Source organism: Oncorhynchus clarkii, chromosome 9, assembly GCF_045791955.1.
Source record: "Oncorhynchus clarkii lewisi isolate Uvic-CL-2024 chromosome 9, UVic_Ocla_1.0, whole genome shotgun sequence".
NCBI lineage: Eukaryota > Metazoa > Chordata > Actinopteri > Salmoniformes > Salmonidae > Oncorhynchus > Oncorhynchus clarkii.
The window spans coordinates 23,028,676-23,055,827 of NC_092155.1; the positions used below are offsets into that span (position 1 = coordinate 23,028,676).

Sequence of the window (27,152 nt, forward strand, 5' to 3'; positions counted from 1 at the left end):
CCAAAGTGTGATGCACACAGACACACATGCACACACCCACACACACAAAGACCCTGCGAGGCAGTGTGGTAGGCAGTGACACATAGCTAATGCCTTGTCACACAGGCTGTCGGCAGATTAGCCAGTGGATTACACCACAGACATTAGATGTGCACAGAGCGAAAGGGCACAAACACGGGAGAGGAGAAGAGAGGGAATGCTTTGGGGACAAGTGGAGGTGAGGATGGGAGTGTGGCAAGAGAGATGAAGGAGAAAGAAAGGTAGAGAAGGGAGTGTAGGAGAAGAGAGGAGGGTGGGGGAGAAGAGAGGAGAGTGGAGGGGAAGAGAGGAGAGTGGAGGAGAAGAGAGGAGAGTGGAGGAGAAGAGAGGAGGGTGGAGGAGAAGAGAGGAGGGTGGGGGAGAAGAGAGGAGAGTGGAGGGGAAGAGAGGAGAGTGGAGGAGAGTGGAGGAGAAGAGAGGAGAGTGGAGGAGAAGAGAGGAGAAGAGAGGGGAGTGGAGGAGAAGAGAGGAGAGTGGAAGAGAGGAGAGTGGAGGAGAAGAGAGGAGAGGAGCGTGGAGGAGAAGAGAGGAGCGTGGAGGAGAAGAGAGGAGAGTGGAGGGGAAGAGAGGAGAGTGGAGGGGAAGAGAGGAGAGTGGAGGGGAAGAGAGGAGGGTGGAGGAGAAGAGAGGAGGGTGGAGGAGAAGAGAGGGGAGTGGAGAAGAAGAGAGGAGTGGAGGAGAAGAGAGGAGCGTGGAGGAGAAGACATGAGGTCATGGGGAGGAAAAGGGTCATGATGGCAATGGAGATTGAAGGGGTGGAAAGAGCGAGACTGGAGCCGAATAAAACATGAAGTGGGGAGAATAGAAAAGAAGAAAGGACAAATATGAAAAACTGATGAGGTAGGGGATGGAGGGGAATGGAGTTGAGGAAATGCAGAGAAGAGGAGGAGTGGTAAGTGTAGTGCCTCCAAAATAGGAGAGGATGGGAGGAGAACTGAGGACAAGAGGGGCGAGAAGAAGCTGTGTGCAGAGGGAAGTGGAAAAGAGAGTGCATGAAAAATTGCACAGAGAGTAAGAGTGGAGAGGAGAGAAGAGAAGAGAGATGACAATGAGGGGACCATTGTAGATTGGAAGAGAGGAATGAGAGGGCAGGTGGAGGAGAGGGAAGTGGAAACTGGCATAAAGTGCATTCAAAGTAGACGAGAGGAAATAGAGAAACACACAGGAGAGGAAAAGAGGATCGTGCCATATAACATTGGAAGAAGTGACTAAGGGATGTTGAAGAACACCAGATAGAAAGTAGACAGAATTAAGGTGCCAAAAAGGGAGGGAGAAAGAGGACTAGGAAATACAATAGACAAAATTAAACCCGTTGACATACTGGCCATGCTCTAGCCTCTAGTAACTCCCCATCCCGGGTCCGGGAGCGTAATCATCAACTGACACTAGCATAATGCAACGGACATAAATATTCCTAGAAAATATTCCTATTCATGAAAATCACAAGTGAAATATATTGAGACACAGCTTAGCCTTTTGTTAATCACCCTGTCATCTCAGATTTTCAAAAATATTATTTTTGTAGGCGAAATAGCTCCGTTTGTTCTTCACGTTTGGCTGAGAAATCACCCGGAAATTGCAGTCATGTAAACGCCTAAAAAATATTCCAAATTAGCTCCATAATATCGACAGAAACATGGCAAACGTTGTTTATAATCAATCCTCAAGGTGTTTTTCAAATATCTTTTTGATAATATATCCACCGGGACAATTGGTTTTTCAGTAGGACCGATTGGAATAATGGCTACCTCTGTATTTTACGCAAGAATCACTCTGGGAGCTATCAGGTGACCAGTTGCGCAATGTAGCCGCTTACGGGTATTCTTCAACATAAATGCGTAAAACTATGTCACATACTGTAGACACCTTGGGGAATACGGAGAAAAAGTAATCTGGTTGATAGCCCATTCACTGCTCAATAGGGACGCATTGGAATGCAGAGCTTTCAAAAGATGAGTCACTTCCGGATTGGATTTTTCTCAGGCTTTCGCCTGCAATATCAGTTCTGTTATACTCACAGACAATATTTTTACAGTTTTGGAAACTTTCGAGTGTTTTCTATCCTAAGCTGTCAATTATATGCATATTCTAGCATCTTGTCCTGACAACATATCCCGTTTACTACGAGAACGTTATTTTTCCAAAAATGAAAATAATGCCCCCTAGTCACAAAAGGCTAGAAAGTTAATCCATTAATATCAGTCCAGATTAAATCCAAAGTGACCTATCAGTTAATCATGACGTCAATATGGGTATTATCTGGATTATACATTTAAAAAAACAAAAACATTTGGAGTGATGCAGAATATTTCATACGTAATGTTGACACATAATACACTACATGACCAAAAGTATGTGGCTACCTGTTCATCAAACATCTCATTTCAAAATCATGGGTATTAATATGGAGTTGGTCCCCCCTTTGCTGCTACTGTATAACAGCCTCCACTCTAGAATGTCTAGAATGTCATTGAATGCTGTAGTGTTAAGATTTCTCTTCACTGGAAGTAAGGAGCCTGAACCAAACCATAAGAAACAGCCCCAGACCATTATTCCTCCTCCACCATGCTTTACAATTGGCACTATGCATTGGGGCAGGTAGCGTTCTCCTGGCATCCGCCAAACCCATATTCGTCTGTCGTACTGCAGAAATCGTGTTTCCACTGCTCAAAAGTCCAATGAGCTTTACACCATTCCAGCCGACGCTTGGAATTGCGCATGGTGATCTTGGGCTTCTGTGCAGCTGCTCTGCCATGGAAACCCATTTCATGAAGCTCCCGACGAACAGTTATTGTGCTGACGTTGCTTCCAGAGGCAGCTGAGCCCTTGTTGCTCCTAGACGTTTCCACTTCACAATATCATTACTTACAGGTGACCGGGGTAGCTCTATCAGGGCATAAATTTGACAAACTGATTTGTTAGAAAAGTGGCATTCCATGACGGTCACTGAAAGTCACTGAGCTCTTCAGTAAGGCTATTCTACTGCCAATGTTTGTCTGTGGAGATTGCATGGCTGTGTGCTCGATTTTATAGACCTGTCAGCAATGGGTGTGGCTAAAATAGCCGAATCCACTTATTTTAAGGGGCGTCTACATACTTTTTTTAAATATAGTGTATGCGTCTTCCGATTGGCTTTTTACGGTAGTTATGCCATCTTTATCTTACCCCATATTCAAATATTATTGACATTTTAGGTGTGCATATAAAACCCACCCAGTCTACCCTTATGTACCAGCAATGTGGTCTGTCAAATATATTATTTTCTGTGTTTGTAATGTAAAGTCTGGATGAGTAATTATGTTCTGTTGCGTAAGAATGACAGCCTTGACTTTCAACATGTGAAACCTGGCTCCAGTATTAGCACAGCGAAGCAATGGTGATACTGTATGTAATAGATATGATAGGTTTGGGCATGTATTGACATAAGCCTTGAGTAGACTCCACTCAACGGTAAGCAGCAGCTGGCATTTTTGGGACCAAGACCTAAGAGGTCATGGATTATGTTTGCATAATGCACTCATTCAGCGAATGTGCGATGTACAGTTGAGAACTATGAACGTGTGTACTAGCTAGGTAACCTGAAAGAAAAGTTGACAGTTTAGAACTGATCACTGATGGTTGTGTTAGTAAGGCTCTATAGTTGGGTGGACTTGCGTTCCTGTGCCAGTTGTTATGACTCCGTTTGACATCACTGTGTGATGACGGGTTATTAAGGTCTCTTGGCATACGGCTCAGTAGTTGACCTGAGTACCAATGCATAGAGCATACAAACGGAACAATGACATTTAAAGGACATACCTATGCTCACATCAAGTGTTACCAGCGTTTCTAACACTTATCAACTAAAGCCTTGCCTCTTGGCCTTCATTCCATTCAGATGAGACACAGACTCTACGTCTCCAATCCCGAACGATCGGCTCCATTTCGACCAGTCGCCGGTTGCATGTGAAGAGGTGTCAGCCATCTCAGCTGGTGTTTTGCTTGGGATAATCGACTTGCCATTCCCATCACAATACCCCACTCCACCTATCTAATGAGCTGTAACTGGACCCTGTATTTGCCTGACGTGGGCTTTGTTTGGGCCCCGTATTTATCTAAGAATGAGAGGAAATATGCCAGGTTAACTAGGGCTAATGGGAATCTCTGTTATGCATTTTGAGTGCCAATTGTGTTCAGAAATGTCTCAAGTATCATGGCATGCAGGTGTCTAGAAGGTCCAATATGTGTGTGTGTGTGTTTCTGTGTGTGTTTCTGTGCTTGTATGTACATGTGTGTGTGTAGTGTGACAGTAGGGCTTATGTCTTTCAGGGCACTTTTGCTGGTTGAGTGATTTGAATGTGTGCTCCCATGGAATGAGCTGAGTCTTAGGAAAGCCATGGGGGAGGGAGGGAATAGATGTGTTAACCCCCAGGGTTATTTAGACGGTTAGTATTATACTCTCCACACACACACATACACACACACACACACACACACACACACACACACACACACACTTGCAAGCTCATGCACAAGGTGGAAATTGACAACCTATAAAACAAATTCTAACATATTAAGTCCCAACCCATCCGGTATGGGAGCCATTTTCCTCTTTAAAAAGCCTCCACACTCAAAGTGTACCCAGATGAAAGTCGGGTAGTCACTGAATTAGCCAGGGAGAAAACTAATTTCCTTTGCAATTTTACGAGCATTTAATTTGAAACAATTAAGATATTATGGGCGCCGCGGATACACTGAACAGAGAGACAGCTGGGAGCAATCCCATAAACCCTTGGGCCTATGAACGAGGCACCTCACCTCTCTCTCTCTCTCTCTCCACTTGCCTCCCCTCGCGTTCCTCCTCTCTCTCTCCGCTTGCCTCCCCTTGCGTTCCTCCTCACTCTCTCTCCGCTTACTTCCCTCCCCTCGTATTCCTCCTCTCTCTTTTTCCACTAGCCTCCCCTCACTTTCCTCCTTTCTCTCTGTCTCTCTCTCTCCTGCTTGCCTCCCCTCATGTTTATCCTCTCATTTCTCTACTTGTCTCCCCTCCCGTTCCTCCTCTGTCTCTCTCCACTTGTTTCCCCTCCCGTTCCTCCCCTGTCTCTCTCCACTTGTTTCCCCTCCCGTTCCTCCCCTGTCTCTCTCCACTTGTTTCCCCTCCAGTTCCTCCTCTGTCTCTCTCCACTTGTCTCCCTTCCCGTTCCTCCTCTGTCTCTCTCCACTTGTCTCCCCTCCCGTTTATCCCCTGTCTCTCTCCACTTGTCTCCCCTCCCGTTCCTCCCCTGTCTCTCTCCACTTGTTTCCCCTCCAGTTCCTCCCCTGTCTCTCTCCACTTGTCTCCCCTCCCGTTCCTCCTCTGTCTCTCTCCACTTGTCTCCCCTCCCATTCCTCCCCTGTCTCTCTCCACTTGTTTCCCCTCCAGTTCCTCCTCTGTCTCTCTCCACTTGTCTCCCTTCCCGTTCCTCCTCTGTCTCTCTCCACTTGTTTCCCCTCCCGTTCCTCCTCTGTCTCTCTCCACTTGTCTCCCCTCCCGTTCCTCCTCTGTCTCTCTCCACTTGTCTCCCCTCCCGTTCCTCCTCTGTCTCTCTCCACTTGTCTCCCCTCCCGTTCCTCCTCTGTCTCTCTCCACTTGTCTCCCCTCCCGTTCCTCCTCTGTCTCTCTCCACTTGTCTCCGCTCCCGTTCCTCCCCTGTCTCTCTCCACTTGTCTCCCCTCCAGTTCCTCCCCTGTCTCTCTCCATTTGTCTCCCCTCCAGTTCCTCCCCTGTCTCTCTCCACTTGTCTCCCCTCCAGTTCCTCCTCTGTCTCTCTCCACTTGTCTCCCCTCCCGTTCCTCCTCTGTCTCTGTCCACTTGTCTCACCTCCTGTTCCTCCTCTGTCTCTCTCCACTTGTTTCCCGTCCAGTTCCTCCCCTGTCTCTCTCCATTTGTCTCCCCTCCAGTTCCTCCCCTGTCTCTCTCCACTTGTCTCCCCTCCAGTTCCTCCTCTGTCTCTCTCCACTTGTCTCCCCTCCCGTTCCTCCTCTCCCACTGTGCTTTCTTGAAGTGACTCCTGACGTAGGTAGAATTCAGCCTCGCCAACACAAATACATTTACTTAGCCTCCCCTGAACTACATGCTCTCCAACAGTACCTTCACCAATCACTCAAGTGCCTCTCAAATGGATCAGCTGGCCGCCTATCTGAAGGTCTATTTGTGTCACGAAGGTGAAAGCAGGAAGTGAGGACGTAGGATGTTTACCTCGAGACATTTTCCATTACAATTTTTATGTCGACATTGGATTTATATGATTGCGTGTGTGTTATTTATGACAGTATCAAAGAGAAAGAGATGGATTGAGGGAGAGAGAAAGGGAGAGATGCAAACTATAGGGGGCAGCAAACAGTAGGCTCAACTACTCAGAGGTTTGTCCATTACGATAGGGACAATGAATTGGAATGTCTCTTCAATATACAAAGTTCAACCATATTCGTAGTTACAAAACAACATTAATATTGGACTGCACCGGTAGATGATTTTACAATGACATGAGAATGCAGAATGATCGTTGCCTATTTAATACAGAACAATAATGATCTAAAGCCATTCCCATAACAATAGGTGTATGTACGTAAAGCATCGATGACCTTGGCACTGTCCCTTACTTCAATGGATACGACACCCTGTTTGTTTGTGCAGAACTCACACCGCTCCCCAAACGTCAAACCTTATGTTTACTCTCTCAAACACTCTCCTGTCAATTTTCCCTCCCCCTCTCCCCCTGCCCCCTCCATAGAAGGGCATCGGAGGTGTGAAATTGATGAAGGTGCGCTTGTGAAAATGTCATTGGGGAATCAGCCAGCAGGCGCTCCACTTTGTTCTGTGTGTGTGTGTGTGTGTGTGTGTGTGTGGGTGTGTGTGTGGGTGGGTGTGTGTGTGTGTGTGTGTGGGGGGGGGTGACGGATCGGGCCGGCAAAAGCACCTTTTCATGAACACTGAAGTGTAAAATGGAGGGCTCGGGCAGACACAATGACCGTGATCAATCGGCTACGCTGGGAGAGTTCTGGTAAATGCCTGTAGTCGCACGGTGAGAGGTGATGTCCACACAGAGAGGAGAGAGAGAGAGAGAGAGAGAGAGAGAGAGAGCGCATGGGAGCGTCACATTGTGTTACCGTGTCAGCTTTCGGGAGGGCAAGAGGGATGGGTACAGAGACTAGAGGGGAGGAGAGGTAACGTGAGCAAGAGAGACAAAGAGAGGATTTGAGATAGAGAGAAGGTATAGGAGAGAGAAAGTGAGTCATGGAAGTTAGTAAGAGGCAGGAGTAGAGAGAGAAGTGATGGGGAGAAAATTAGGAAGATGAGGGAGGAATAGATAGGCAGGGGAAGATAGAGGGGTTGGAGATGGAAAGAGAATGAGACAAGGTAAATTAGAGAGAGGGGTTGGAGATGGAAAGAGAAAGAGACAAGGTAAGTTGGAGAGAGGGGTTGGAGATGGAAAGAGAAAGGGTAAGTTAGAGAGAGGGGTTGGAGATGGAAAGAGAAAGGGTAAGTTAGAGAGAGGGGTTGGAGGTGGAAAGAGAAAGAGAAAGAGAAAGGGTAAGTTAGAGAGAGGGGTTGGAGATGGAAAGAGAAAGGTTAAGTTAGAGAGAGGGGTTGGAGATGGAAAGAGAAAGAGAAAAGGTAAGTTATAGAGAGGGGTTGGAGATGGAAAGAGAAAGGTTAAGTTAGAGAGAGGGGTTGGAGATGGAAAGAGAAAGGGTAAGTTAGAGAGAGTGGTTGGAGGTGGAAAGAGAAAGAGAAAGAGAAAGGATAAGTTAGAGAGAGGGGTTGGAGATGGAAAGAGAAAGGGTAAGTTAGAGAGAGGGGTTGGAGATGGAAAGAGAAAGGGTAAGTTAGAGAGAGGGGTTGGAGATGGAAAGAGAAAGGGTAAGTTAGAGAGAGGGGTTGGAGATGGAAAGAGAAAGAGAAAAGGTAAGTTATAGAGAGGGGTTGGAGATGGAAAGAGAAAGGGTAAGTTAGAGAGAGGGGTTGGAGATGGAAAGAGAAAGGGTAAGTTAGAGAGAGGGGTTGGAGATGGAAAGAGAAAGGTTAAGTTAGAGAGAGGGGTTGGAGATGGAAAGAGAAAGAGAAAATGCAAGTTATAGAGAGGGGTTGGAGATGGAAAGAGAAAGAGAAAAGGTAAGTTATAGAGAGGGGTTGGAGATGGAAAGAGAAAGGGTAAGTTAGAGAGAGGGGTTGGAGATGGAAAGAGAAAGGGCAAGTCAGAGAGAGGGGTTGGAGATCGAAAGAGAAAGGGTAAGTCAGAGAGAGGGGTTGGAGATTGAAGATGATTGTGGGGAAGACATGGGTTGGGGAGGAAGTGAGTGACTGAAAGAGTGCAGAAGACAAAGGAATACTGTATATACTGTAAGTAGATTGAGGAAGAAAGATAGTATCATAATTATTGCTTCTGAACCGCCATAGAACCAGCCTACACATACTGTAGCCCTTCACCAGGCCCTCCCAAACAACACTCTCTCATTCATCTACTCTCTCATCCACACCCCCTGTTCTCCCTCTCTATTCCAATACCGTCTTCACAGAGTTTCCTTGCTGACCTCTCAGACACGCACACACACGGACCCTGACACTACTTCACGCACACACACACACACACACACACACACACACACACACACACACACACACACACACACACACACGCAAACAAACAAATATCTATACCAACACAACATCAGATGCGGATCTTCACCGTTTCCCCAGTCCGCTGAATTCTTTCCTGGAACTTGACTCTCTCTCTTTCTCTTTCTCTCTCTCCATAGTCTCTCTCCCTCTCCTGTCAAAGAGAGGACACTATTCTCCACTAGCAGACAGGAACTGTCAGAACACTCACACTGCACGGCCACGGCGCACCACGCTTCCATGTTAACCCAATTCAGCTCTAATGGAATCTGATTGCCTTTCAAGCCCATTATGACATTCTGAATCCACGTTAAATCCAAACGGAGCTCGGAGCTCTTTCAGTGCCGGTGTGATGGAGCTTTTGTAATAAGGCCGTGTCTAATAATGATGACTCTGCATACTTTACTGTAAGGAGCAGGTTACTGACTTTGAGCATACAGTTCCAGTCAAAAGTTTGGACACACCTACTTATTCCAGAGTTTTTCTTTATTTTTACTATTTTCTACATTGTAGAATAATAGTGAAGACATCAAAACTATGAAATAACACATATGGAATCATGTAGTAACCAAAAAAGTGTTCAACAAATTATTCAAAGTAGCCACCCTTTGCCTTGATGACAGCTTTGCACTCTTAACCAGCTTCATGTGGTAGTCACCTGGAATGCATTGCAATTAACAGGTTTGCTGTGTTAAAAGTTAATTTGTGGAATGCATTTCCTTCTTAATGCGTTTGAGCCAATCCATTGTGTTGTGACAAGGTAGGGGTGGTAAACAGAAGACAGCCCTATTTGGTAAAATACCAAGTCCATATTATGGCAAGAACAGCTCAAATAATCAAAGAGAAACGACAGTCCATCATTACTTTAAGACATGAAGGTCAGTCAATCCGGAACATTTCAAGAAGTTTGAACGTTTCTTCAAGTGCAATCGCAAAAACCACCAAGCGCTAAGATGAAACTGGCTCTCATGAGGAACGCCACAGGAAAGGAAGACCCAGAGTTACCTCCGCTGCAGAGGATAAGTTCATTAGAGTTACCAGCCTCAGAATTTGCAGGCCAAATAAATGCTTCACGGAGTTCAAGTAACAGACACATCTCAACATCAACTGTTCAGAGGATACTATGTGAATCAGGCCTTCATGCTGCAAAAACCACTACTGAAGGACACCAATAATAAGAAGAGACATGCTTGGGCCAAGAAACACAAGCAATGGACATTAAACTGGTGGAAATCTGTCCTTTGATCTAATGGGTCCAAATTTGAGATTTTTGCTTCCAACTGCCGTGTCTTTGTGAGACATACGCAGAGTAGGTAAACGGATGATCTCCGCATATGTGGTTCCCACCGTGAAGCATGGAGGAGGAGGTGTGATGGTGTGGGGATGCTTTACTGGTGACACTGTCTATTATTTGTTTAGAATTCTAGGCTCACTAAACCTGCATGGCTACCACTGCATTCTTCAGCAATACACCATCCCATCTGGTTTGCACTTAGTCCCACTATCATTTGTTTTTCAATGGGATATTGACCCAACATACCTCCAGGCTGTGTAAGACCTATTTGACCAAGAATGAGAGTGATGGAGTTCTGCATCAGATGACCTGGCCTCCACAATCACCGACCTCAACCCAATGGTTTGGGTTTGGGATGAGTTGGACCGCAGAGTGAAGGAAAAGCAGCCAACAAGTGCTCAGCATATGTGAGAACTCTTTCAAGACTGTTGGAAAACCATTCCAGGTGAAGCTGGTTGAGATGCCAAGTGTGTGCAAAGCTGTCATCAAGGCAAAGGCTGGCTACTTTGAAGAGTCTCAAATATAAAATATATGTTGATTTGTTTAACACTTTTTTGGTTCCTACATATTCCATATGTGTTATTTCGTAGTTGTGATGTCTTCGCTATTATGCTACGATGTAGAAAATGGTAAAAATAAAGAAAAACCCTTGAATGAGTAGGTGTGACCAAACTTTTGACTTGTACTGTATGTCTCGTGCAAGAATACGTCACCACAAATGCATGGCCGGAGGAGATGAGTAGTTACTCACATGTAAAGGTAGAATGGGTTTGTAGAACCGAACACAACCAAGTTCATAGACATTAGAACTAGCACAGCTGGAACAAATATGTAGTCTTTCTATCTGGTTCAAATTCTATACAGTTTCATACAGTGTTCCAATACAGTTGGGGGGCATGGCTATAAAAAGTGATTTTAAAACAATATTACTGATTGTGTAAGATTTTACGATACAGCTGCATGGCTTAATGTCAATATATCTACTTCCGAACTCAACCCAAATGAAACTTAATCATCGCAATCAATCTTTTTTGAGGTTCAAGGGCAAACTTTGCGACAGCTCCAAAGTCTCATAATCCCTCCTGTGTTTTTTTGTTGGTATCATGAACTCAGCAACCATTAAGTGCTCCAATCTCCACAAACTGTTAATTGACCGTGAAAGTAAGACTATACGCTTCGCCATCCATCATCGGTCACTGACACGTTCTGAGACATTCTGAGTAAAGAGACATATTGGGTATCTTGGCTGAGAACTGATGGTGGTGGGGGGGGGGGGGGGGGGGGGGTAGTGTTATCTGTAATATCACCTAGGGGGTTGGTTTGGTTTTCACCTTCTGCACTTCACCGAATCATCGTACTTCGTGACTAACTCTCCTGCACTAACTCTATGCACACACACTGTACTCTACCCACACACTCACGCGTACTTACACTGACACCCCAACACACACACACACACTGGACTCTACCCACACACTCACACGTACTTACACTGACACCCCAACACACACACACTGGACTCTACCCACACACTCACACGCACTTACACTGACACCAAAACACACACACACTGGACTCTACCCACACACTCACACGTACTTGCACTGACACCCCAACACACACACACACACACTGGACTCTACCCACACACTCACACGTACTTACACTGACACCCCAACACACACACACACACACGTAATATGCGCACACATGCATACTGACGCCACACACACACTCATACTCACGCACACAGAAATTAAAATACACAAACACACACTTGCACACTCAATACGCTGCCTCTACTGTCTATTATCTATCCTGTTGCCTCGTCACTTTTTTGTCTTTATCTTTAACTCTGTATTGTTGTGATGGACCCAGTAAGCATTTCACTGTTAGTTTACACCTGTTGTTTACGAAGCATGTGACAAATAATTGTGATTTGATTTGGCCAGTGGCCATTAACAAGTAAATCTCGTCCGTCGTCTCGACATGTCAGATTAGATATATCCGCTTAGGAGATTGTTATCTGAAGAGTGAGAGATGATAGCTTGATGGGGGTGAAATGAATTGTACGATGACTGGTTCACTTGATCGGAATGGTGAGGGTTTTAAAGGCGCATTGCGGTGAGGGAAGATTGACTCAGTAATTGGATGAGAGTCTGTCGCTTCACCCCTAGGTTATGAACAGTGTTGTCCCGAGATGCACAAACAGAGAGTAATGACGCGACGTAGGCTCATCTACAAAGGCACAGCACCTTGGCAAGGATACACAGGCCTGGTCTGTACCTTAGATATATGTATAAGGATAAAATAAAATACAAGTATTGGATATTATTTTCTCCAAGGTCTCATTCTATGAAGCCTGTTAGAACTCCCTGTGCAGACATACTGTGCATAATCTGGGGTTGGAGTCAATCCATTTTAACTCAACCAATTCAGGTAAATCACTGGAAATTCTACTCTAAAAATAATGGGCAATTCATTCATACTGTACATGTTGAATTGATCCAAAGCCTGATTAAATGCCCAAACTTAATACAAATAAAATCAGTATGTGCTGGTTGGTCTTCGTGGGAAATCCTTGATTGTATTGCTCAGTAGCTCTTTTAACTCTATATCTAACTATTGTAACAAGGAGATTTTTTTTCTGCACTGGACAAACTAAACTGACACACAACAACAAAGTGGAGCTTTAAAAGGTAGTTTATCTCGCCGTTGAATTAGGAATTAGAATACTAATTAATTGAATAGGATCTTTATGATTCTTGCTGAGATTAACACTACCCCAGTAAAGGAGAATCGATACATTGATTTGCGACATAACAGCTGTCATATAGTCTGGTTCATGGCTTTGAGAGAGACAGCTGTGGTAGGAGGCTGGTGCCATGCAAGCCCCAGATTGACTTGTACCCTCTGATAAAGTGGCTGTCCTTGAGTACATTCTATCCTCACTGTCAGCAGACCCATTTTTTTGCAAGCACCAAATCGACAATAACTCAGTTTCAACCAATGAGCTATAGCTGTTCATGTATGATACTTGACTGTCTATAAATTATGTTTATACAAGGGGTGTGTCTAATCCTGGATTGTGATTGGTTAAAACCACATTCCAGCCAGTGCCTATTCCACAGGTTACCACCGGCTAACTCTATGACGCTGAAATGTACACTACCATTCAAAAGTTTGGAGTCACTTAGAAATGTCCTTTTTTTTAAGCACACTTTTATTGTCCATTAAAATAACGTCAAATTAATCAGAAATACAGTGTAGACATTGTTAGTGTTGTAAATGACTATTGTAGCTGGAAACGGCAGATGTTTTATGGAATATCTACATAGGCGTACAGAGGCCTATTATCAGCAACCATCACTCCTGTGTTCCAATGGCACGTTGTGTTAGCTAATCCAAGTTTATAATTTTAAAAGACTAATTGATCATTTGAAAACTCTTTTGCAATTATGTTAGTACAACTCAACTGAAAACTGTTGTCCTGATTAAAAAATCAATAAAGCTGGTTTTCTTTAGACTAGTTGAGTATCTGGAGCATCGGCATTTGTGGGTTCGATTACAGTCTCAAAATGGCCAGAAACAAATACCTTTCTTCTGAAACTCATCAGTCTATTCTTGTTCATTAAAAATCAGCTTTTTCCAGCTATAATAGTCATTTACAACATTAACAATGTTTACACTGTATTTCTGATAAATTTGATGTTATTTTAACCAAAAAAAAGATGTGCTTTTCCTTTAAAAACGAGGACATTTCTATGTGAACCCAAACTTTTGAACGGTAGTGTATATTTACCCTGTTCCGTCTGACTGCGCAATCCACAGCTCAGCAAGGCAATTTAGATACTAGATCTACACTGTAAAAAGCATCTAGACGTTATCTCCCATTTCTTTTAGACTAACATTTGGTTTTCAACACTGAAGATTTGTAATAACCCTGCTGTCTTGTCTCTCTGACATTTCCAACAATGTTTTAATTTTGAAAATTGATCTCCAGCTGTCCTATGGAAATGAACGTCTCGGAGTCGGGGCGAGACAGACAGGCTCGCAGCTTTCATCAGCCAGTCGAAATCATGAATCAGCATACTTTTTATGGCTATACAGTGCATTCGGAAATGATTCAGGCACCTTCCCTTTTTCCACATTTTGTTACATTACAGCCTTATTCTAAAATGGATTTTTTTTTAAACATGTAATAATCTGTCTACACACAATACCCCATAATGACGAAGCAAAAACACGTTTTTTGATTTTTTTTTGCAAATGTATAAAATATAAAAACAGAAATACCTTATTTACATAAGTATTCCGACCCTTTGCTATGAGACTCAAAATTGACCTCAGGTGAATCCTGTATCCATTGTTCATCCCTGGGATGTTTCTACAACTTGATTGGAGTTCACCTGTGGTAAATAATTTGGAAAGGCACACACCTGTCTATATAAGGTCAGATCTGGGGAAGGGTGCTAAAACATTTCTGCCTCATTGAAGGTCCCCAAGAACATGGTGGCCTCCATTATTCTTGAATGGATGAAGTTTGAAACTACCAAGACTCTTCCTAGAGCTGGCTGCCAGGCCAAACTGAGCAATCGGGGGAGAAGGGCCTTGGTCAGGGAGGTGACCAAGAACCTGATGTAACTCTGACAGAGCTCCAGAGTTCCTCTGTGAAGATGGGAGAACCTTACAGAAGGACAACCATCTCTGCAGCACTCCACTAATCAGGCCTTTATGGTAGAGTGGCCAGACGGAAGCCACTCCTCAGTAAAAGGTACGACAGACCACTTGGAGTTTGCCAAAAGGCACAGAAAGGACTCTCAGACAATGGGAAACAAGATTATCTGATCTGAAGAAACCAAGATTGAACCATCCCTATGTTGAAGCATGGTGGTGGCAGCATCATACTGTGGGGATGTTTTTCAGCGGCAGGGACTGGGAGACTAGTCAGGATCAAGGGAAAGATAAACTGAACAAAGTACTGAGAGATCCTTAATGAAAATCTGTTCAGGACCTGGGGCGAAGGTTCAATTTCCAACAGGACAACGACCCTAAGCACACTGCCAAACAACGCAGGACTGGCTTCGGGACAAGTCTCTGAATGTCCATAAGTGTCCAAGCCAGAGCCCGGACTTGAACCCGATCAAACATCTCTGGAGAGACCTTCAAATATCTGTGCAGCGATGCTCCCCCTCCAAGATGACAGAGCTTGAGAGGATATGCAGAGAAGAATGGGAGAAACTCCGCAAATACAGATGTGTTAAGGGTGTAGTGTCATGCCCAAGAAGACTCAATGCTGTAATAGCTGCCAAAGGTGCTTCAACAAAGTACTGAGTAAGGGTGAATACTTATGTAAATGTGATATTTCGAAAAATATGTTTTCACTTCGTTATTGTGGGGTACTGTGGGTAGATCGATGCGGGGAGGAAACAATATAATGCATTTTAGAATAAGGCTGTGATGTGGAAAAAGTCAAGGGGTCTGAATAATTTCCGAATGCACTGTATATGAAGAAATGTCAATAGAAAAACACGAAATGCAGCTAGTTTGCTGTCATTCCAGTTTCAGTTTGAAGTGATTGTGTTAGCTCTGTAGTTGGCTATCTCTTCTGAACAGTGGCCTGGCGAGAGAGCAATTGTTATTCTGGCTACACTGTTTGACGTGACTATCTTAGCTAAAGTTGGCTAGCTAGCAAAGAAGGGATAAGAAAAATGCCAGCCATCATGGCAACGGAACATTTATAACAAATAACATAGATTTAGAGCAAAAAACGACTGGCTCGTGTCTCTGGCAACCGAACTGATAGAACAAACGATCAACCGGCTTGGGTAGCAACTCTAGATTTGTGTCAGGACTATATCTCGTGGAAGGATGGAATAGTATGAATAAATTTCAAATCAAATCAATTCAAATGTATTTGTCACATAGACATGGTTAGCCGATGTTAATGTGAGTGTAGCGAAATGCTTGTGCTTCTAGTTCCGACAATGCAGTAATAACCAACGAGTAATCTAACTAACAATTCCAAAACTACTACCTTATACACACAAGTGTAAAGGGATAAAGAATATGTACATAAAGATATAGTATATAGTAAAGAGAAAGTATTCGGCCCCCTTGAACTTTGCGACCTTTTGCCACATTTCAGGCTTCAAACATAAAGATATAAAACTGTATTTTTTTGTGAAGAATCAACAACAAGTGGGACACAATCATGAAGTGGAACGACATTTATTGGATATTTCAAACTTTTTTAACAAATCAAAAACTGAAAAATTGGGCGTGCAAAATTATTCAGCCCCTTTACTTTCAGTGCAGCAAACTCTCTCCAGAAGTTCAGTGAGGATCTCTGAATGATCCAATGTTGACCTAAATGACTAATGATGATAAATACAATCCACCTGTGTGTAATCAAGTCTCCGTATAAATGCACCTGCACTGTGATAGTCTCAGAGGTCCGTTAAAAGCGCAGAGAGCATCATGAAGAACAAGGAACACACCAGGCAGGTCCGAGATACTGTTGTGAAGAAGTTTAAAGCCGGATTTGGATACAAAAAGATTTCCCAAGCTTTAAACATCCCAAGGAGCACTGTGCAAGCGATAATATTGAAATGGAAGGAGTATCAGACCACTGCAAATCTACCAAGACCTGGCCGTCCCTCTAAACTTTCAGCTCATACAAGGAGAAGACTGATCAGAGATGCAGCCAAGAGGCCCATGATCACTCTGGATGAACTGCAGAGATCTACAGCTGAGGTGGGAGACTCTGTCCATAGGACAACAATCAGTCGTATATTGCACAAATCTGGCCTTTATGGAAGAGTGGCAAGAAGAAAGCCATTTCTTAAAGATATCCATAAAAAGTGTTGTTTAAAGTTTGCCACAAGCCACCTGGGAGACACACCAAACATGTGGAAGAAGGTGCTCTGGTCAGATGAAACCAAAATTGAACTTTTTGGCAACAATGCAAAACGTTATGTTTGGCGTAAAAGCAACACAGCTGAACACACCATCCCCACTGTCAAACATGGTGGTGGCAGCATCATGGTTTGGGCCTGCTTTTCTTCAGCAGGGACAGGGAAGATGGTTAAAATTGATGGGAAGATGGATGGAGCCAAATACAGGACCATTCTGTAAGAAAACCTGATGGAGTCTGCAAAAGACCTGAGACTGGGACGGAGATTTGTCTTCCAACAAGACAATGATCCAAAACATAAAGAAAAATCTACAATGGAATTGTTCAAAAATAAACATATCCAGGTGTTAGAATGGCCAAGTCAAAGTCCAGACCTAAATCCAATCGAGAATCTGTGGAAAGAACTGAAAACTGCTATTCACAAATGCTCTCCATCCAACCTCACTGAGCTCGAGCTGTTTTGCAAGGAGGAATGGGAAAAATGTTCAGTCTCTCGATGTGCAAAACTGATAGACATACCCCAAGCGACTTACAGCTGTAATCGCAGCAAAAGGTGGCGCTACAAAGTATTAACCTAAGGGGGCTGAATAATTTTGCACGCCCAATTTTTCAGTTTTTGATTTGTTAAAAAAGTTTGAAATATCCAATAAATGCCGTTCCACTTCATGATTGTGTCCCACTTGTTGTTGATTCTTCACAAAAAAATACAGTTTTATATCTTTATGTTTGAAGCCTGAAATGTGGCAAAAGGTCGCAAAGTTCAAGGGGGCCGAATTCTTTCGCAAGGCACTGTATGAATGAGTGATGGTACAGAGCGGCATAGGCAAGATGCAGTAGATGGTATCGAGTACAGTATATACATATGAGATGAGTATGTAAACAAATTGGCATAGTTTAAAGTGGCTAGTGATACATGTATTACATAAAGATGCAGTAGATGATATAGAGTACAGTATATACGTATACATATGAGATGAATAAAGTAGGGTATGTAAACATTATATTAAGTAGCATTGTTTAAAGTGGCTAGTGATATATTTTACATCAATTCCCATTATTAAAGTGGCTGGAGTTTAGTCAGTATGTTGGCAGCAGCCACTCAATGTTAGTGGTGGCTGTTTAACAGTCTGATGGCCTTGAGATAGAAGCTGGTTTTTCAGTCTCTCGGTCCCAGCTTTGATGCACCTGTACTGACCTCGACTTCTGGATGATAGCGGGGTGAACAGGCAGTGGCTCGGGTGGTTGTTGTCCTTGATGATCTTTATGGCCTTCCCGTGACATCGGGTGTTGTAGGTGTCCTGGAGGGCAGGTAGTTTGCCCCTGGTGATGCGTTGTGCAGACCTCACTACCCTCTGGAGAGCCTTACGGTTGTGGGCGGAGCAGTTGCCGTACCAGGCGGTGATACAGCCCGACAGGATGCTCTCGATTGTGCATCTGTAGAAGTTTGTGAGTGCTTTTGGTGACAAGCCGAATTTCTTCAGCCTCCTGAGGTTGAAGAGGCGCTGCTGCGCCTTCTTCACGATGCTGTCTGTGTGGGTGGACCAATTCAGTTTGTCTGTGATGTGTACGCCGAGGAACTTAAAACTTACTACCCTCTCCACTACTGTCCCATCGATGTGGATAGGGGGGTGTTCCCTCTGCTGTTTCCTGAAGTCCACAATCATCTCCTTAGTTTTGTTGACGTTGAGTGTGAGGTTATTTTCCTGACACCACACTCCGAGGGCCCTCACCTCCTCCCTGTAGGCCGTCTCGTCGTTGTTGGTAATCAAGCCTACCACTGTTGTGTCGTCCGCAAACTTGATGATTGAGTTGGAGGCGTGCGTGGCCACGCAGTCGTGGGTGAACAGGGAGTACAGGAGAGGGCTCAGAACGCACCCTTGTGGGTTTGTCTCGGGCCTAAAAACACCCATTACAATATCCTCCAAACACCGGCTTCTCGGGTATTATCACTTAAATAAACCCTTTGCAATCGCTTGAAAGGACACCTTATTGTAAAGTGTTGCCAATATGGATGATGTCATTTGGATTGATCAAATCAACAAAACAATATTTTCTGTGTGACAATAATCAATATGTCTATCAGTTCAGATCAGCCATACCTTCACTTCAATATCAGCACAAATAATCAATGGCGCCAATTTGCATTATAGGACTTGATGGTGTATCCAATAACACATGTCAAAGGGGAATTCACCACCTCCCATAATTTCTGATATTAAAAAGCTCATCAGTGTTTTTGGGATTAGTCAAGGTCTCCAGAGATTTACTGTACCACAGTGAGGGTGTTTGTTGTTGTTGTTTGTGTATAATACACAGCCGGTATAATATATGTATTACCCTCAGCCAATATGCAGTTTCTGAGAGCACTCTGTGATTCTTGACATAATTAGCGACATTTACATATCATTAGCATTGGTAATGTTTTCGTTATCATACAGTATGTGGGGACCCCATAGTGCAGAAATCATCAACTAGATTCAGCCGCGGGACGATTTTTTCTTGAGCAGATGTTCAGGGGGCCGGAACATAATTACTAATAATTTGTAGAATGCAAATTGACCACAAGAAGCCCAAACAGATATAATATTTGACTGAAACATAATTATTTCAAACCTTGCTTACATTTGTATATGATCACATATATCGCTCTGTTAATACTTTGGAACAGATTTCCACAATTAAAATCACTTGGAGCTGAATCGCTGATGTTTTTACAGTATGTTGTGTTTTTTTAAACTTGGGGCACTAAATAAATTCACCCGTGGGCTGCCAGTTGGGGAACCCTGCCATTGTGTGTGGAGGGTTTCCCACTTTATATACTGCAATGTAGAGTGCTGAAGCACGTAGCACGTACAAATTGTCTGTTCTCAGTTGCAACACTCACCACCAAGTTCCAAACTGCCTGTGGCACAAGAACTGTTAGTCAGGAGCTTCATGAAATGGGTTTCCATGGCCGAGTAGCCGCACACAAGCCTAAGATCACCATATGCAATGCCAAGCGTCAGCTGGAGTGGTGTAAAACTTACCACCATTGGACTCTGGAGTGGTGGAAACACGTTCTCCGGAGTGATGAATCACACTTCACCATCTGGTAGTCCGACGGACGAATCTGGGTTTGGCGGATGCCAGGAGAATGCTACCTGCCCCAATGCATAGTACCAATGGTAAATTTTGGTGGAGGAGGAATACTGGTCTGGGGCTGTTTTTCATAGTTCAGGCCCCTTAGTTCCAGTGAAGGGAAATCTTAATGCTATTGCATACAATGACATTCTAGACCATTCTGTGCTTCCAACTATGTGGCGACAGTTTATGAGAAGGCCCTTTTCTGTTTCAGCATGACAATGCCCCTGTGTACAAAGCAAGGTCCATACTGAAATGGTTTGTCGAGATTGGTGTGAAAGAACTTGACTGGCCTGCACAAAGCCCTGACCTCAACCCCATCAAACACCTTTGGGATGAATTGGACCTCGGACTGCTAGCCAGGCCTAATCGCCCAACACCAGTGCACGACCACACTAATGCTCTTGTGGCCGAATGGAAGCAAGTCCCGCAGCAATGTTCCGACATGTAGTAGAATACTTTCCCAGACGAGTGGAGGCTGTTATTGCAGCAAAGGGGGGACCAACTCCATATCAATGCCCATGATTGTGGAATGAGATGTTCGACGAGCACGTGTCCTCATACTTTTGTATGTACACACTTTTGTTTGTGTAGATGAGTAAACATGACGTATATAGAGCATCAGAATAATGCCTATTGGCACACTATTGAGTTCATGCTAATCTCCTTGTAACAGTGTTCATCTTATGATATTCATAATCTGTTCCAGATGTGGCGTCACTGTAGGAATGTAAAAGATCACTACATTGCCTGGCATAATAGGGAACAAACTCGACTTATCTCATGCAAAAGCAGAGAAACACTGTATCATAGCCAAGCATCTGGATTGCCTTTGTCTTGAATCCATCTTATTGGACAGTTGGTTCATGGACTCGTCATATAGTCCTACATGACAAAGTTCACCCATTATAGGTAATGAGTGCTCTAAAGAAATCCCACCCTTGCCCACATTTATCAACAATAGCCTGACGTATTACACTCTCATAACTGTGCCAAGATTATTGATCTTGGCCCAAGAACATAAAAACCACAAGGTTAGACGTAGCATGGGGTTGTAAATCTAATAACTAGTCTCATCCAATTATATTCAAAGAGAGAACAGGCTTGAAAACAGTAGCTAGTCGTATTGCGGCCATATTGTATTTCTGTTATAGCTTGTACTGTAATGTGTCTGAGCATGTCTAGTCACTATGTTTAAGGTGTACATTACAAGAAATGTCAACATCTTTTCAAGAAATGTCGACATTTTCATGTTACATACTTTAGGTATATGCATGCATACACTGTATATCATATTATGTAGGCTTAAGCCCACCAAAACATGTCAAGGACGAATCATTTAATTGTGGCTTTGGCTCTGGTTGAATCGTATGTTTTTCAAACAATCATTTCAATGACATTCAAACAATTTTACAACATTGCTTTTGTAGGCACAACTGAACTTCACTGTCTAAACAAACCTGTCATTTTCACATAGCCAGAACTGGATAATTGCTAAATCAAAAGTTATTTGAAATGACATATTTCTCAAGTGTGCCCATATTGTTCATTGTTATAAAACCACCTATTTTATTTAACCTATAAAATATATATTCAGCAACACGCTCCTTCCTATATCCAATTTTGCCCTTAAAGTGTAACTCAATATTATTTGTGTGGATAAATCAACATTACTCAATCAGATACATGTAATGGGGAGTGAGAGAGAGAGACCGAGAGAGAGGGGAGAGAGATAGAGAGACAGAGAGTTGGCTGGGACACTGGTACACTGAGTGAGGTGGCTCTCTCAATGTTACCATTGTTAGATGCGAGATGTTTGTGCCTGCGGGCTAAGTTGTTCATCAGAAGCTTTGGGTCCCTGCCACAAAAGCAAGTTTTCTCCAAACACCCTCACTCATTCGTCGCCCCAGGACATTGTTTTTCATCCTCTAAATAAGGTCCCAGCATACACTTGACTTTGTTATGGCTTGGTGAACTGCAGAATACAATGCACAATGATATGTTTGCCCCAGTCGATAATACGGGCTTATAAAAAAGTGTAGAGATGAATAACACATTGTGTCATTAGTACAAGTAGTAGTAGTAGAAGTAGTAGAAGGAACAGTAGAAGTAGTAGTAGAAGTAGTAGTTGTAGTAGTAGTAGTAGTAGCAGAAGGAGCAGTAGCATTAGTAGTAGAAGTAGTAGTAGTAGTAGCAGAAGGAGCAGTAGCATTAGTAGTAGAAGTAGTAGTGGTAGTAGAAGTAGTAGTAGTAGTAGTAGTAGTAGCAGAAGGAGCATTAGTAGTAGTAGTAGTAGTAGTAGTAGTAGTAAATATAATATGAGTAGTGCTTCTTACATTGTTAAAACAATCATTAGTGATTACATTATTGTTTCTTCAAGGGCAAAAGCATTGTCATCGGTGAATTAAATCTAAATGGCCAAAAGTCTATTTTTCTCGCTCTCTCTCTTTTTCTCTCTCTCTCTCTCTCTCTCTCTCTCTCTCTCTCTCTCTCTCTCTCTCTCTCTCTCTCTCTCTCTCTCTCTCTCTCTCTCTCTCTCTCTCTCTCTCTCTCTCTCTCTCTCTCTCTCTCTCTCTCTCTCTCTCTCTCTCTCTCTCTCTCTCTCCAAGGGCTTTATGTTAACATTGCCAAAGCAAGTGAAGTAGATAATAAACAAAAGTGAAATTAAAAATAACATTTAACAGTAAACATTATACTCACAGAAGTTCCAAAATAATAAATACATTTCAAATGTCATACTCTATCTTCTCTCTCTCTCCCTCCCGTGCACACACACACATTTCTTCTTCAATTCACACATTTTCACCGTCTGAAAACAATTGACCGATTATTTTACCACGCTAGACAAATGTTTCCCTCAAAACTGTTAAGTGTCATGGTGTCAAAACGTCAGCATTACTTTGGTCGACTGAAGGGGAGAAAGTTGATCCCGGGAGTTAGTTGTTCCTGTTGAGTGACGTCACCGTTCCATCCCCTCTCCGTTTCTGTGCCTGAGTCGGGCAGTCTGTGTATGAGTGTCGGCAAGAGAGAACGAGAACGCGTCCCTGCTGCACGGCACACACAGAACTACAGTCTCGACACAGAATAATGAATACCTAAGGCGCACAACGACGGGAAATATACCACGTTTTCATCGCTGGACGTTCTGGTCCATACGCTCGCTGTTGTGGTTTGCCTCTTGCTTTGAGGAAGATTAATTTAAAGAGTAAAAAAACAAAGTCAAGGAAAAGAGGCGAAATAAGAGCGGACAGACTGGAAGCGAAGCGTATATAGAAGTACAGACGGATTATTTATCTAATACTGCTATCATTCTGGATGTAATTCGCGACTATTCTGATACAACTGGAGACCGAGTTCAAAGACTGAATGAAAATATGATAAGGTAAGCTTCTATGGAAATGACCATTCAAATTGGCAAATTTGTAGATGTATGACTTCTCACGCACAGTGTGAGCGGATTGAAGTCGTCGCCACAACACAAGTCTTTCAAATAGTGTGGTGCGTGTTGAGATGCGATTGATTTGTTGTATTTGTTTTTTGTCAAATATATTGGAGCACCAAACTATGTCTTTGCTAAGGCATTTCGTGAGTTATACTTACCGATAAGTTTGTTGTTTTTATTATGTAGGCCTGTAAAGTGGAAAGGAAGACTGCAGTTAATTGAGATGGAATTGACTGATAGACCAGTGCCTTTTTTTGTGAAGGACGAGAGCGTCCCATTGAATTAAATTACTCAATATACATGCACATTTAGAACAGGATAACAATATGTATTTGAGTTATTATGTTTATGACTATTCCAGTAGACTAGACGATTTTGAGGATCTGGGTATTCGTTTACTGTATGATCATGTAAATTCTACAGCAGAAGGCTACGGAAATACAGTTAATGTATTGTGTAGTCCTATGGTAGAATAATACCAATTATCGTATTGTGTAGTCCTATGGTAGAATAATACCAATTATCGTATTGTGTAGTCCTATGGTAGAATAATACCAATTATCGTATTGTGTAGTCCTATGGTAGAATAATACCATTCGGGCTCATAAATAGATAGATGATCGGGCTCATAAAACATCCATAAAGTATTTTATTTGCTTCTCAGATTTTTTTTTTCCGATTAATCGATGGTCCTCTTTTAAGATTACGATAGTGATATCACAGTTTGATTGGAAAACAGCTATTTTTGTGGAGTCTGCCATGATTTAAAGCCGCATTCCTCGCACTTGGAAGAGACGCGCGTCTTATCTATGTTGTCGCCTATTTTTGGAACACATTTTTGTTTCCCAACGGTCCTAACTTAACTGTCGGACAGGGCGAACTGTGTCCCTGAGTTTACAGGCGTTGAAAAGGGCAAACAAATAAAGGCGAAAACGCCCATCACTAAATCAGGTGAAAGCGAACCTTTTTTTCCCATGACAATTTTTCCAATAAAACTTGCGAACAACACCTGTGCTCGCTGAGCAAGTTTAGCCGCTAGGGGCCTTCATAGCATACTCTACTCGACAGTAAGACATCGGAATGCAGAGCAGAGAATGGCCAATGGGGTTGAGATGGCCAGTGATGCCAGAGGAAGACAGGCTACATTCTCTCCCCTTTGCCTTACCAATGCCCCTCAAGAGATGTTCCATGTTGTTAAGCTCCTGTTGTGATCATACAAGTCTATCATGGTTGTTGTAGACAACATTTATTTTGAGAATAATAAGGTTGCAATGCTGTGTGCTGGTCTACTGCTGATCTTTTTTGATAAATTATATTCTTATATTTTAAAGAAAGTCATCACATGTTGGTTATAATTTCTTTTTTTAATGCAGTATATCATTTTATAACATTTTCTGTGTTTGAGACTTTTCTAGGCAGAGTAAAAGAGGATGTGCATGTATGAAACAGTACATGCAAATGACTTGGCATTTGGTTATTCTACAGTCCATGCCCGTTCAGCTGCGTTATAGCTCAGTTTTGGGTTGTGTTGAGTTTGTTGCTCTGAGTGAAATAAAATCCATTAAGAGAGGTTGGGGTAGTGAGGTGTTGAAAATGTCTCGTAAGTGCTTTGTAATTGTGTGTGTGCGTATGAGTGTGTGTGTTTGTGCGCACGTCTCTTTACGTGAGCAGCTGTGTGATTGAGCAATCTCCATGCAGTTTGTAGGCAGTAAGCACTTTCAGAGAGCTCACCCAAGCACCAATCCTGTCTTCTATGTTTTACAGTTTCCAGCTCCAACAATTAGCACTCGCCCAATTTTGACACACAGCAATTAGCGCCCATCGCTACTTGTTCACTTTCTAATTTCGCCATTACGACAGCCTCCCTCAAAAGAGGAGACTAAACAAATATACGTTTACATGGAATAGCCTAGTTGATTTGAGTTGTTCAACCCAAAGAGAGCTCTTGTGAGAGATGAGTTTTGCTGTTTTGAAAGCAGGGTTGAAGCAACCACCTTGTCTGCCTCTGTCCTTGGCTGCTTTCCTTGTGAGGTCCTTTGAAACAATTTATGGCTGTGTTTGAAGAACCGTTTGTCATATAACAAACCAAGTTTCTATGACTCAGTGCTGCAGGGGAAGACTGTATTGTGTATCGATGAAAGTGAGGCTTTTAGTTCATTTGCAGTGTGTGTTTCGTGCTGGGACTGAAAATGATGATACAGTACACAGGCCGCTGACACGAGAAGAGCCTGCTGCCAAAGGGTTAATAGATTCCCTTTGCGGGGAGTCAGAGCATTTTTGTTCGTTCCCGTTCCCCCCCAGGACATGTTTTTGTTGTACACTCACCTGGCTAGAATGTTCTATTCCCCAGGGATGCAGACTCTATTCACCGTTTCATCTCCAAATAGGTCATCCATGTGAATCGTGTAGATCAGAAAAAAACTAAAAGTGTGCAGGCGCAGAGTGTATCACCCACTGAGCTATGAGTGCTTCGTCCAATACTACGTGTGACAGCTGAGAGCAGCCCCTAACCAGCCATGAAAGGCGCTGCATGGTAATTCCGACGTCTGCATTGGCCGTGCAGCATTTACGGTGATTTGGCATCTGCAGAAGTCACGGCATTCATACTTTGTGCCCTTCGCCGAGCGGCTCAGAATGGATGAGCAGAGCTGTTGTGAAAGAAGTGAGTTTGTGTTTGTACAGGACCTCCCACTCCCACCTACCGTCAACCAATCATGTCAATGCAGAGCTATACGGAGCCCTCTGCATTGTTGCAACATTTGAGCGGCGCACAAAGATGCGGTACGGAGCTCAATTTGGCCTCTGCATGCCTCAGGAGGCTTCGCAATTGCGTCACACCCTCCGACCACATTTTCAGATCAAGTTGGTTCTTAGCCTACTCCGCTGTTTCTCTCCGTCCGTTCTTTAACCGCATCTCCATCACTTTTACAATATTTTTTAGCCGTAATTGCGAGCTGGGGTGTGAAGGTAGTGATGAGGTTTGTTTAATTATTGGAGTGGCTCGCAGCGCCAGCAAAGTGGATACGTAGATGTCTTTTCATTTCGCCTGTTAAAACAAGCAAGCCAGTCTGACTATGCAGCCTTTGAGTGGCACTGCCACTGGCTAGCTAGCTTACAACATGGCACCCCTTGGCTATGCACAGGGAAAACAGAAAAAGGATAGATAGCCTACTTAAAGAGATGCTTCAAAGGTAGGATGCATATGGCTAATCACTGTAATTCTATGCGAAAACATATATTTTTCTGGTGTTCCTTAAATTCTGTTTGGTGTGTCTGTGTGTGAGGGAGAGTGAAAGAGAGTGGTGTGCAGTGGTGTGTATTCAACAAGATTTACCAAGAAAAAAACTAAAATAGATATGAAATAATTTATATTTCGTGTTTCATAATTTTCCTTCAATTCGCAAGAGGCTGAAAGTATCTCACTAGAGAAAGAATCCGAGTGAGCGAAACAGCGCCCCTATGTCTTTGTATGTGTAGCCCTCCTTGGACACTGTGTTAATTAACCCCCAGACGAGCTTCAATGCCATACAACTCTCCTTTCTTGGCTTCCAACTGCTCTTAAACGCAAGTAAAACTAAATGCATGCTATTCAATCGATCGCTGCCCGCACCTGCTAACCCGTCTAGCATCACTACTCTGGACGGCTCTGACTCTGGTTAAACTGTAAACTCTCCTTCCAGACTCACATTAAGCATCTCCAATC

At 43.3% G+C, this 27,152-nt stretch overlaps 1 protein-coding gene across 5 annotated transcripts in view; it reads left to right on the forward strand.

Annotated features, from left to right (window-relative positions):
* The window catches only part of LOC139416097 (receptor-type tyrosine-protein phosphatase delta-like), a 602,231-nt gene that overhangs the window by 377,794 nt on the left and 197,285 nt on the right, over nucleotides 1-27,152 (forward strand). Inside the window, exon 1 of one of the 5 annotated variants that reach the window (XM_071164377.1) lies at nucleotides 23,009-23,389. The exons of 3 other annotated variants lie outside the window; for them this stretch is intronic. The gene's annotated coding sequence lies outside the window, so the exon portion shown is untranslated. Of the gene's footprint in view, nucleotides 1-23,008; nucleotides 23,390-27,152 lie in introns of those variants that run through there. One more of the 5 variants, XM_071164376.1, reaches the window with a different exon arrangement.